The sequence below is a fragment of the Notamacropus eugenii genome, chromosome 3, assembly GCF_028372415.1.
Source record: "Notamacropus eugenii isolate mMacEug1 chromosome 3, mMacEug1.pri_v2, whole genome shotgun sequence".
Lineage (NCBI taxonomy): Eukaryota > Metazoa > Chordata > Mammalia > Diprotodontia > Macropodidae > Notamacropus > Notamacropus eugenii.
The window spans coordinates 36,499,255-36,511,794 of NC_092874.1; the positions used below are offsets into that span (position 1 = coordinate 36,499,255).

Genomic DNA, 12,540 nt, shown 5'->3' on the forward strand with positions numbered 1-12,540 from the left:
CCTTCTGTACACTTCTTTGATCTGCTTTTCTAAAAGGAAGGTAACTTCTGAAGGGTCAACAATCACTTCAATCAAACACATGTATCATTCACTTAGTTCAGGGGAAAAAGTCAGCACCCTGAACTAAAGAAAAAATACAAACACGGAAACCAAGATCAGCCAATAGACAGGGCTTCTGACTGTCTGACCATAAGCAATACATACATCACAGATCAACAGACAGCTCCAACTGCCTGATCATACATACATAGTTACCAGAGAGAGAAGCACCAGCATCTGGGTTTTCAAAACCAGGGGATAGGGGGGGAGGATGGGAGTCTGGCCATACAAACACTTCCAGTGAGTGAGCCCCAAAGTAAAACTTCACCTCAGAGTATATATATGCTTTTCAGAGCCAGTGGACATCCCAACCCTTGAGAAGCAGTGTCTCTTTAGAAATTAAGAAAAGGTGTAGGCCTCCTCTAATCAAGCTTCCCTTAATGGACAGGCCCATCAATGGGTAGGGAAGATCTTTAACTCTCATTGCATTACATTTACTTTACCTGGAAGCTAAAATGATTTTCATTAAGCCCCAGTTTCCTATTTGTAATGTAGTTGTCAACACATTTGTTAAATTAACATTCTTAAATTTCTTATTCTGTATCATCTCTGTGTAAGAGGAAATACACGAACCCAAATGTCCAAGTCCAGCCAGAGTCCTTGCCCTGGTTTCCTCTCTGTCAGTTTCTTGGCACTGTGGTTGTTAAGCTTCTTCCTTTTGGTCATCCTGCTAGTCTGGACCAGCAGCAGAACTTGAACCCTGCTCTTCTGCAGGACCATTTCCTTATCAGCTGTGTCATGTGGACTCTTGAGGATATTTATTCTGTTATTAGTTTACTAGAAAGTGACATTTATCCTTGATGTTTTATCTCCTAGCATGGTCCTGAAATAAATCACTGGATGTGAGCTGAAAGTTCCGAGAAGACAGAGAAGAAATGTAGCCTCCTTGGTTGTGTGCATGTAATTTACAGGTATGTCTTCATTGAATGGTCCCGTAATTTATGGAATTTGGTAATGCCAAAATTCTGAAGACACTCTCTTCTGATAACCCAGTTTTTCCTTGCCTACCTTCCCGTCAGTTACACTTTAACTCGTAGTCCAATGACTCACTGGTCATGATGTGGGAAGTGGAGTATTCTTTTTTCCGCATTACCATTTCCAGGCTCTCATACTGACTCCCATTCACCTCTCCTCCTTTGAAGTTCTGTAAATCCATCATTACCACAAATTAAGATTCTGGCAGTTATTATCTGCTGACCGTCGGGATACTCTCCTTCATTCCTCAGTGATTTGAGTATTTAACTAACATTCTTTCTTTGCTCTCAAATTCCTACCTTCATACTAGGGGATTTGAAATATGTATTGATGTTCTCTCAACCATCTTTACTTCCTGGTTCATCAGTTTACTCATTTCCTATGATCTAATCTTCTACCTTACATCAACTACACTCAGAGGTGATCATACCCTTGATCTTGCCATCACCCATAAAGTGTTCCACTTCCATGTTCATCAACTCTGAAATGCCTTTATCTGATTCTGATCAGTTGTGATTAAACTTGTCCTGTGCCTTTCAATCTCCCCCCGTGTTCCTTGTCCTCACTTCCAAATCGGTTCTTTCCCAGCCTATCGCACTTGTACTAGCTTGCACTCTTTCCCCATTTTCACCCTTTGGTGAACCATTTCAGTTCTACACTGTCCTCTTGAAGAGTGCCTTGCCTCCTCATCCAATTGCTTTTCCAAAACTCATCTTTGGATCTGTCCCACAGTCCCCTGCTTTCACTCCTACTCATATGATGCTGAACTAGAGACAATTATAAAACCTTGCTCACTGGATGCTCTACAGATTTATGTTGCATGATACCAACTTTGGCCCTCACAAGTGAAAGTCAACCTTTTTAGGTGATTCACTATCCCAGTGACTCACTCTAACGACTTTTGCAAACCTTTTCATGACCTAAGATGTCTCATTCTTCTCCTCTGAAACCTAAACTACCAGTGGACTTGCCTGAGTCAGACTTACCCCAGAAGAATATATACAGATACTCATACTTCAATTAATTTTATTCTTAAAGGATGACAGCTGATCCTATGTAGTTTGCACCCTTATTCATAAATTCTGAAATTTCTTATCTGATCACAATCTGTTGTCACATTGCATCTCTTCCTTCTGCCTTGCAACTCCAGAATCTGTTTGTCATTGTCACTGTGACTTCCAGCATTCTGTACCCTGGATTCTTTCCTCAGCCATCACCCCTGGACTGGCTGTGCTGTTCCTTCCTTCCTATCTTCCTCTGTGTAATACCATTTCAGCTCTGCCAAGTCTCAGACCTACTCTCTTACCACCTGCTTGCTTTTAGTCCTACTCACACTACTAAATGAAACTGGAGAAACTGAGCTGACTGGGGCCAGGACAAATTCACTTTACAAAACCTCACCTGGACTTTCATTGCAGCAAGGCAATCCCTTCATACCTTATTAAGTGACTCACTTATCCCATCCACACAGAGCTTTATCAGACCGTTTAATCCCTCTTAAATCTCCCAGGGCTCCTTTGCCCACCTTGCTTCAGAATTTCACTGGCCATTCACCCAGAGCACCCTTGTCTCTTCTGCTTGTTGTCTCCCCTCACTGACGTCTCTTTTTAGTTTTTCTCCTTTATACTGTTTCACATGAAAAGGTGGTTCCTCTGCATTCACCAGTGAGCCCATTCCATCAGTCTTCTTTACTAGATTGCCTCCTTTATCATCCTCACTCTCACCTTTGTGTGGGGTACAAGACCCTTACCCCAAATTTTATAAAATAAAGAGGTTTCTTGAGATAAGAACAGAAAGTGTTTTATTCATTTCTCACGAGAAAAGGGTGTCACCTCCACCAGGACAGACTAGTGGAAGGAGGCAGCTTACAGAGAACAAAGTACCATCATATACCCTAACACAGAGACTGCTACCTCCTACTATTCAACCTCTCCATGGGCTGGGAGGTGGGCTTACAGTCTAAGCACAAAAAGCTAGACAAGAACCGGGAAATCATGAAACCAAGATCCACGTATCCAAACACATTTCCTTATCTAATGCCTGACAAACTGCTGATGTGGCAGTTCTGTTACTAAAGTCAAGAGAAGGGGAGGGGAAGAAGAGGGAGCTTGTGAAACATAAGGCAACAACTCCTTATTTGGAGTATCTAGTGCTAATGTGGCAACAGTGTAGCAAACAAGGAGAGATTTGAGTAATTTCCAAGAAATTCCAGCTACAGTCCATTATGTCCTTATGTGGTAAAATACCAGTACTCAGGTAGTACTATCAGAGGGAAGGGAGAGGAAAGGCCCTAACTGCCCACAAGCCCTGGATTCCTGGAAATCAGGCATCTAGAGAGAGTCCTTGTGGGGACTAAACTTCAGATCTGTCTTTGATTTTCTCCACATTTTTATTATGAGAAGTCTTCACAATAGCCTCATCTCACTCACCTTCAATCTCTCCCTCTCTACTGCCTTGTTCCCTACTGCCTACAAACATGCCCGTGTCTCCTCCATCTTCTAAAACCTCTAGCTTGATCTGTCCATCCCAGCTAGTTGTGGGTCCCATATCTCTTCTCCCTTTTGTGACTAAATTCCTTGAGAAGACAATCTATAATAAATACTTCCCCTCCTTTCTTACCTAACAGTCTCCCTCTCTTCCTCCACTTCCCCTCCCCACCCTGTCTTCCTAAAGAGTAGTTCTCCTTATATCTCCTACCTATTCATTCACCTCAGATTAATTATAAAGCCTCTGCTTCCCTTCTTTTCTTCTTATACTCTCTAGGATACTCTTTGATCCAGTGACACCAGCCTCCTTGCTGTCACTGTCTCCACACTCTAGGTCTTTCTCCAGCTGTTCCCCATGCCTCCTCATCTCTGCTTCCTTGCTTCCCCGGCTTCTCCTCTTAAGTCGCAGCTGAAATCTCATCTTCTGTGAGAAGCCCTTTCTGATATTGATGCTTTTTATTGATAGGTCTTTCACCTCCCCGACTGTGTGTGTGTGTGTGTGTGTGTGTGTGTGTGTGTGTGTGCGCACGTGTGTTTGTGTGTCTGGGTGGGTGGGTGTGGTGTGTGTACACCACATAGTTGCACATATTTCCACATAGTTGTTTCATGTTATCTCCCCCATTAGATTGTTATCTCTTTGAGAGGAGGGACTGTTTTTTGACGTGCTTGGTACAGTGCCAGAGGTATAGTAGATGCTTACTAAATGCTTATCAACCGACTTACCTAATCTAGATATTTTGAGTCTATGTCCATGATTATATGCATTGCATAGTATTTGTATGGAGACTAGCATTTACAAGTAACAACAGTATGAGAAAAGAGGCTAATCTTTTGCTTATATGCAAAATGATAAGAATTAATTCAATTAAAGAAGCATTTTGTTACATGCCTAATGTGTGCACTGGTGATTTAAACATATATGTATGAAACAACCCTTGTTCTCAGGTAGCTTACATTCTTATCATGGTAACAACATGTACGTAGATAATTTAAGACAATTTCAAGAGAGAAACTAATTTGCCATTTCTAGAGAGAAACTAATAAATGTGATTAATTGTGAGTAAATTCTAAACTAAATTATGAAAGTTTTAGAGCTCTGGCCACCTCTACCTCTCAATATGATGTCAACATTTCTGACATTTTCTGTTTCATTTTGCTTTTTGCCTACTTTTGAACATTGTTGTTTTGTTTTTCATTACCAATTTCTTTTGTACCTTGTTTAAGTGAGATTTGTTGTATTCTTAGGTGTGATTTTTCTGTCAGTTCAAGAAGTGTTGTTGAGAAGTCTAGCATGAACAGCAGGAATATGTGCATGTAATGACTTGTTTACAGTATGATACTATATGATTACATGTTGCAGTATTGCATCATCAAAATTTCAATGCAGGAAAAATCCACAAGTTCACAATATATTATTAAATTTAATATGTGGCATTTTGAAAAATGTTTTCTATTTTTTGAAGTGATGCAAATGAAAAAAACAAAAACAAAAAACCGTTAAAGACTTCCAGGGGAGTGCAGGATAATTTTTTTTTAAAGAGAGTGGTGGGCCAAATAAGTTTGGGAACCTCTGTTCTAGACTGTCAAAATCTTTTTGAACTCTTATTGTCTTTGAGAGTATTAGTTGCCCTTTGTAACTTCCTTCTGTAAAATTTTAAAGGCCTCTCCTTATTGAGAAATTTTTTTTAGTTATTTTTATTTATTTCATTAAATACCTCACAATTACAGGTAAAAATGATTTAACTTGCCTTGAGAGGGCAAGCAATTTTTGTGAATTTGGTCCAATTCCCTATATATTTGATAAGTGAGGCCTTATTGGAGAAATTTGGTGCAAAAGGTTTTTTCTCAGTTTCCTTTTTTGCTCTTAATTTTGACTGCATTCATTTTATTTGTGCAAAAGCTTTTCAATTTCATGTAACCAAAATTTTCTACTTTTCTTCCTGTAATCTTCCTCTGTCTCTGTGCTCCCCTAATTTACTTGTGACATCACTCTTTTTGTCTAAATCATTTATCCATTTTGACCTTCTCTGGGTACACAGTGTGAGATGTTGGTCTGTGCCTAGGATTGCCAAACTGCTTTGCTGTTTTCTCAGCAATTTTTGTCAAACATTTGAATTTTTTAAATCTAAATTACTGTGGTCATTTACTACTGTGTATTGTATACCTAATATGTTCCACTGTTCTACTACTCTGTTTCTTAGCCAGTAACAAAATATTTTAATGATTACCACTTTATTATTGAAATATGGAACTGCTAGGCTGCCTTCGTTAACATTATTTTTCATTAATTTCCTTTATATTCTTGACCTTTTGTTCTTCCGGATGAATTTTGTTGCTATTTTTTCTAACTGTATAAAATAATTCTTTGATAGTTTTGTTGATATGGCACAAAGTAAGTAAATTAATTTAGGTGGAATTGTCATTTTTATTATGTTGACTTGACTTAGTCATGAGCAGTTAATATTTGTCCAGTTGCTTAGCTCAGTCTTTATTTCTGTGAAAAGTCCTTTGTAAATTGTGTTCATAGAATCTTTGGACTTGTCAGTAGACTCCCAAGTCTTTTATATTATCGACAGTTATTTTAAGTGAAATTTCTCTTTCTATCTCTTGCTGCTGGGTTTTTGTTGCTAATATACATAAATGTGGATATTTTATGTGAGTTTATTTTATATCCTAGAACTCTGCTGAAGGTGCTGATTGTTTCATCTAGTTTTTTAGTTGATTCTCTTGAATTCTCTAATTATACTGTCATATCATCTGCGAAGAGTAATAGTTTTGTTTCCTCACTACCTATTTTTATTTCTTCAGTATCTTCTTTTTGTTTTATTTCTACAGTCAACATTTCTTATACCAAATTTTTCTTTTTAATCTATAAGAGTAGCATCAGATATTTTGTTATATACTTTGTTAAAATCTAAAGTATATCTATATCATTTCCATGTTACAGCAACTCTATGAAGAAAAGAAATGAGAAGCTTATAAATTTGTAGATCATAATTTTTCTTATTATCTAATTCTTTCATTGCTTAGTAGTTCCCAAAGCATTTTCAGGTAGCCTCTTCCTGGACCTGCCTTTGTATCCACTAATGTTTCATTTTAGGCCTTCCTGTTATCTTTTCCTCTTTCTTCCTAAATCTGTCTGCTTGACCTTTTGAGCTCTTTTTAAAGTATTTTAATTTTACTATTTTTTAATCATTTAGACTTTTCACCATATCCACTATATCCTTGCCTTGCTCGTTCCTAATAATTCAGAAGCTGGTGCTAATAAATACTTAATTATGCCTTCTTTCTACATCCATTCCTGACTTTTGAACAATTTACTTAAAACCCCTTTCTACCCTTCCTCCAGTACAGGCTGTTTCAGGGTGAAACAAGGAAAGGGGAGCTCTAAAGCACCTATGATATTAAAAGTAGGCAAAAAGACTGTATATGATGCAAGAGTGATTGAGAGTATTTTGTCCCAAAGATAGTCTTTGGCAAGGTCATTTTGTCCATGCAGTGGGTGGCCTACCTCTCTAAATACTTAACTACGTTGTACTTTCTGGAATTCCATCATATATAATGAATAAAAGGTAGGTCTCTTTCAGTTAATTGACAAGCAGGCTTTTCTAATATAGTATAAATTAGTTTAATATTTTAATTTCTTGTAATATGTAACTAAGTACAGCTGTGTGGAAGGAGCTTTGGGGGATGAGAGGAAGTAAGAATGGCAGTCTCGTCTTGGGATGTGAGAGAGAAGGAAGTAGAGAAAAAATGTAATTTTAGGAGCCTAATCCTACCTACCCTACTCCCTAGCTGTTCAGGGGAGAAATGTAGAAAAGGTTATAGGTGGATGGTAAAGGAAAATTTTACATGTTTTGAAATTTGGTTTTCACTGTCCCTGGGCCAAACAAAGGAGAAGATTTTTAAATTTTATTTTTATTTATTTATTCATTCATTCGTTTTTTATCCCATGGCCTATGTGATTCCAGGGCTTACAATTTAAGTGAATGATGTCAGAACTATAATTCTTTAAAATTATGAGTAAAATTGACCTTGATAAAGCGAACCTGCTAATCTGCCAGTACTATTTATCCCTCTGTTAGAATAGGAAAATATCTTCTGTGTTTCTGGCAAGGAAAGACTTGTATAATAAAATGTCTTTGTATTTTCTTTAAGAGAACATACATTTTATTAATACAGTTAAGGAGCTAAAATCTTCATGCCCCAAATGTATATTTGTCTTCAAAAACATCAGATACATACATTGGTCTTTAAAAGTTCTTTTGTATTTTTAAAAGTCAGGATTTTGTTAAGGTGATGTCCTGAATTATTCGCTTTGGGTATAGTTAAGTTCAGATTAGTTCATTTTACATCTTTGTCTAACGTTGAAGCCATTTGTATCCTATTGTCTTTATAAATTGAAAAGCTTAATTAAAAAATGTTTTGCTTAAAAATTAAATTGTGCAGGTGGAAACTAATGACTCCACAATACTTCAGGAAACAATAAAGCGAAGTCAAAAGAATGACAAAGTAGAAGAAAATGTGAAATATCTCATAGGATAAACACCTGATCTGGAAAATAATTTTAGAAGAGATAACTTTAAAATTATTGGACTACCTTAAAGCCATGATAAAAAAAAAAGAACCTGAATATTACATTTCAAGACAAAATGCTAAGTAGTTTTGGGTGTCCGTCGATTGGGGAATGGCCGAACAAGTTGCGGCATATGATTGTAATGCAATATTATTGTGCTATATGAAATGATGAACACAGTGATTTCATAAAAATCTGAAAAAACACATGAACTGAATCAAAGTGAAGTGAGCAAAACCAGGAGAATATTGTACGCAGTAACAGCAATATTGTACAATGATCCAACTGTGATCATCTCATACTTAGTTATTCTTAGCAGTACAGTGATCCAAGACAATCCCAAAGGACTCATGATGAAAAATGCTATCAACATCCAGAGAAAGAACTTAGGGAGTTTGAATGCACATGGAAGCATACGATTTTTCAGTGTGTGTGTGTGTGTGTGTGTGTGTGTGTGTGTGTGTGTGTGTGTGTGTATTATGTTTTGGGGTTTGTTTTTGGGTTTTTTTGGTCTTTGTCTTCTTTTACAACATGATTAGTATGAGAATATTTTTTGCTTGATTGGACACGGATAACCTGTGTCAAATTGCTTGCTAGTTTAAGGAGAGAATTTGGAAGTCAAAAAAATTTTTAAATGATTGTTAAAAATTATCTTTTCATATAATTGGGAAAAAATAAAATATTTTTTAAAAAAATCCTTAGTATAGCTCTTATCTAGGAACTCCAGGTCTACTTAAAAAACTCTATTAAAAATAACAAAAAGTAGTATCTATCTCAAATGGAAAACAAGTATTATTACTAATGTGGATGAAATCAAAGCTCCATTAAGATCAAGGGTGAAGTGAAGAGATCCATTATCACCATTATTATTCAGTATTATACTCAGAATGCTAGCTGTAGCAATAAGACAAGAAAAACAAATTCAAGGAATAAGCATAGACCACAAAGAAGTGAAACTAGAAGTGTTACAGGACATAATGATATACTTAGAGAACCCTAGAGAATGAACTCGAAAAGTAATGGAAACAGGTTACAACTTTAGCAAAGTTTCTGGATATAAAATAAATTCCCACAAACCATCAACATTTCTATATACTACCAACAGAACGGAGCAGGACTTAAGATCCATGGTAAATTTGGAGAGAGCAGTTGCTATTGAATGATGAAAGTGGAAGCTAGATTCTAGAGAGGTAAGAGTGATAAGAGAAGTGGAGATATTTATCATAGACTATCTTCTCAAGGAGTTTAGTGGACAAAAGAGATATATGGGGTGAAAGTGGGATTGGAAGGATTAATGAGATTGTTTTTTGATAGGGAAGATGAACATTATTCTACTGAAGATATCTCAGTTTGATAGATACAGCATTTTGCTGGAAATGATGCTGTGTGATGCAATCACTTGTGTGTGGAAATTATTTGGCTTTGATAAGGAAAAGGGGGATACCTCATCTGGTGAGAGGAGGAGGGAAGGAGAAAAGAGTGAAGTGATAGGAGGCATCTGGGTTATGTGACTTAAAGAGGAGAGGATGAGAAGGAATTTTCTGATCCTGTCCCCACTTTTTCAGTGCAATATGAGGCAAGGCTCTCAGTTGATTTTGTGGTGGGTTGGGAAATTATGGAAGATTTGAGGAGGGATGAGAAGGTTTAGAAAAGTTGCTCTGTGCAGATTGGTGATAGGGGCAATTAGAATGCTCGGTGTTTTGGAGTGGGGGGAGGAGACAAAAGGGGAGAAAATGTGGAACCCAAAATTTTGTGAAAATGAATGTTAAAAGTTAAATAAATAATTTAAAAAATTAAAAAATTAAAAAAAAGAATTATAACTAAAAAACAAACAAACAAACAAAAAAGTTGCTCTGTGCTGAGTGGTATCATGACACAATTAGAGAGGTATAAAAAGATTGCCTTGAAGCAGTAAGATAGTTGTAGCACAAATTTATAGTGGACACATATATTATATTTTCATAATTTTCTCTGGATTTCTCTGGATTTACTCAATAGCATTTTTTTGATTTTTGAGATTTTTCAGGGCATAATTGGCAAGATGATAACAGAGCAAGGGTCTTGAAAAGAGGACCATACAGAGTTGAATGGTTTCACCAAGGGGTCAGCAGGGGGACAGTAGGCAAATGTCGCTAGTGCAGGGAGATGGCTTGAGAACCATTGGAGGAGTCAAGGGATTAGAGATCGTGGTGTGGTCAAAAAGCAGGATTTGGTATTAGAAGGCAGAAAGAGAGTTGGAGCACCATTCAGTTAGGGGCAGGTGGTGGCATAGTACATAGTGTGCTGGGCCTAATGTCAGGAAGACTCATCTTCCTGAGTTCAAATAAGGCCTCGTACTTCTAGCTGTGGGACTTAGGGGCAAGTCACTTAACCCTGTTTTCCTCACAGCCTCATTTGTAAAATGAGCTGGAGAAGGAAATGGCAAAACCACTCATTATCTTTGCCGAGAAAATCCCGAGTGACAAAGAGTCAGACATGATTGAAATGGCGAAACGACAAGATCATTTCTGAGTTTGTGAACATGGAAGTGGGGCGTTTGTGGGCGAAGGCAGGATGAACGGTATGACTATCTTGTGCATGTAAGTACTTACATAGAAACATAACACATGCGTACATAGGTATTTACAGAACAAAACTAAAGAGAATAAAAACAGTTTTAGAGGAAGGTCGCTACTAAAATCTAAAATGCTTAGGTATGTGCTTTATCTGATATTTTAGATGGGTTTACTCTTTCTGAATATACGTAGACTCTACCAGGAATTTTCCTTTGCCTTATATTAAAAAAATAGAACTGAAGTAACTTTAAAGACTTAAAAGTTTTTTTATCTTATACATCACATTCATTTCTTAATATCTGCCCTCCTTTCCTATCCAGTAATCTTCCCTTTTTTAAAAAATCAAAGATTACAAAAAAGGAAGGAGCAAAACTAATTTCAGCAAAAGTTACCAACCCATTAACAGTTTATGACAACATACATATTATTCCAAGTTCATAGTGTCCCACCAGTTCAGTTAAGGGAGAGAGTTGTGTTTTCTCTACATGGTCTTGTAATTGTGCAGGGTTCAACATTTTGGGGTTTTTTTTCTTCTTTCCATTTACCTGGTTGTAGTGTTTGTGAATATCATGGTCTTGTGTCTTTTTTATTTTTCGCCTTGCATCAGTTTAAAGAAATAACTTTGAAATAAAATAGAACAGAGACACAGGAGACTGATATTTGAGGAGATAACCCCTGGATAACCTCCTTTCCTTTCCCTGCCCTCCTGAGCACTGAGAAATAATTCTCAGGTTAATTGTCTATTCATAGACATCTCACAGACCATTAGGGAGCAGAGCTTATGGTCCCTCAGAATTTTGTGTGACCCTTAGCAAGAAATTAGGTATAAGGCTAGACCTTCCTTGCTGTAGTAATTGGTTTGGTAAACGAATTATTCTTTTTAATTTACAACTTATTAGATGACTCAAAACTAAGTGTTCTCCATTAACTATCAAATAAATTTCAATCCTTTTATAATCTGGCTTGAATTTCCCTTTATAGAGTCTTATTATCTCCTTTTACATATTTTTATTCCAACCGAATCAGACAGTATCATTGCTGCATGCACAAGCTCCTTGCTCCTGCTTTCATTCCTTCTCTAAGACCATTCTCTTCTTTTGGAATGCCTTCCTTTTCTTCTTTTATAAATCTTAGGCGTCCTGTTTGATTCAACTTAAATGTCATCTCCTTAGTGAATGCCTGAAAAAAATCTTTCCCTGATCTCTCACTACCCTCTTGCTCCCTCTCCAAATGGTCTTTCCAAATCTGGCGCTCTCTTAGCACTTCAGTTTTATGTGCCTGCGTCTTGTTTTGGTTTTGTTTCATTTTCTCTTGCTCATTGCTGCTGCTGTCGGTTTCATTGTTAATTCTTTAATTAGTCAGCTTGTTCCAGCATTTCACGGACCTCATAGAGAACTTCTAATGAAAGACTTCAGAGTGATTAAATGACTTGCTCCTGACCAAATGGTAGTGGTAACCATAGCTGACGTAGAGTGTTTGAAGCTTTGCAAATTGATTTGAATATATTCATCTCATTGATAGATAGTAAGCCTCAAAGGTGAAACTTGAACTCAGGTTTTCCTTTTGTATCTATTTTGTACTTATTTCCTCTACCCTATGTATGTTCTTGTTGGAGAGATCTCTGGAGAGATTGTGAACTTGAGGGCAAGGAATGGTGAACTTTTATTTTTGTGTCCTTGCTATCCGGGAGAGTGCCTGGCACCTAAGTATTAGGTGGGCACTTAATAAACGTGTGTCAAGTGATTCCCGATTCTAGTTCAGCTATCTGTGCTATGCTATCCTTTTTTTGGCAAATGGACATCTGTGTGTGTTTCCTTCAGCCCAAAGCTGATGCCTTACATGGAAATGT

At 37.1% G+C, this 12,540-nt stretch overlaps 1 protein-coding gene across 2 annotated transcripts in view; it reads left to right on the plus strand.

The window, feature by feature from the left end:
• Positions 1-12,540, plus strand: part of TBC1D5 (TBC1 domain family member 5) — a 636,101-nt gene that overhangs the window by 155,755 nt on the left and 467,806 nt on the right. For both annotated transcript variants that reach the window (XM_072651232.1, XM_072651233.1), the window contains one exon: positions 916-1,010. The gene's annotated coding sequence lies outside the window, so the exon portion shown is untranslated. The remainder of the gene's footprint in view (positions 1-915; positions 1,011-12,540) is intronic.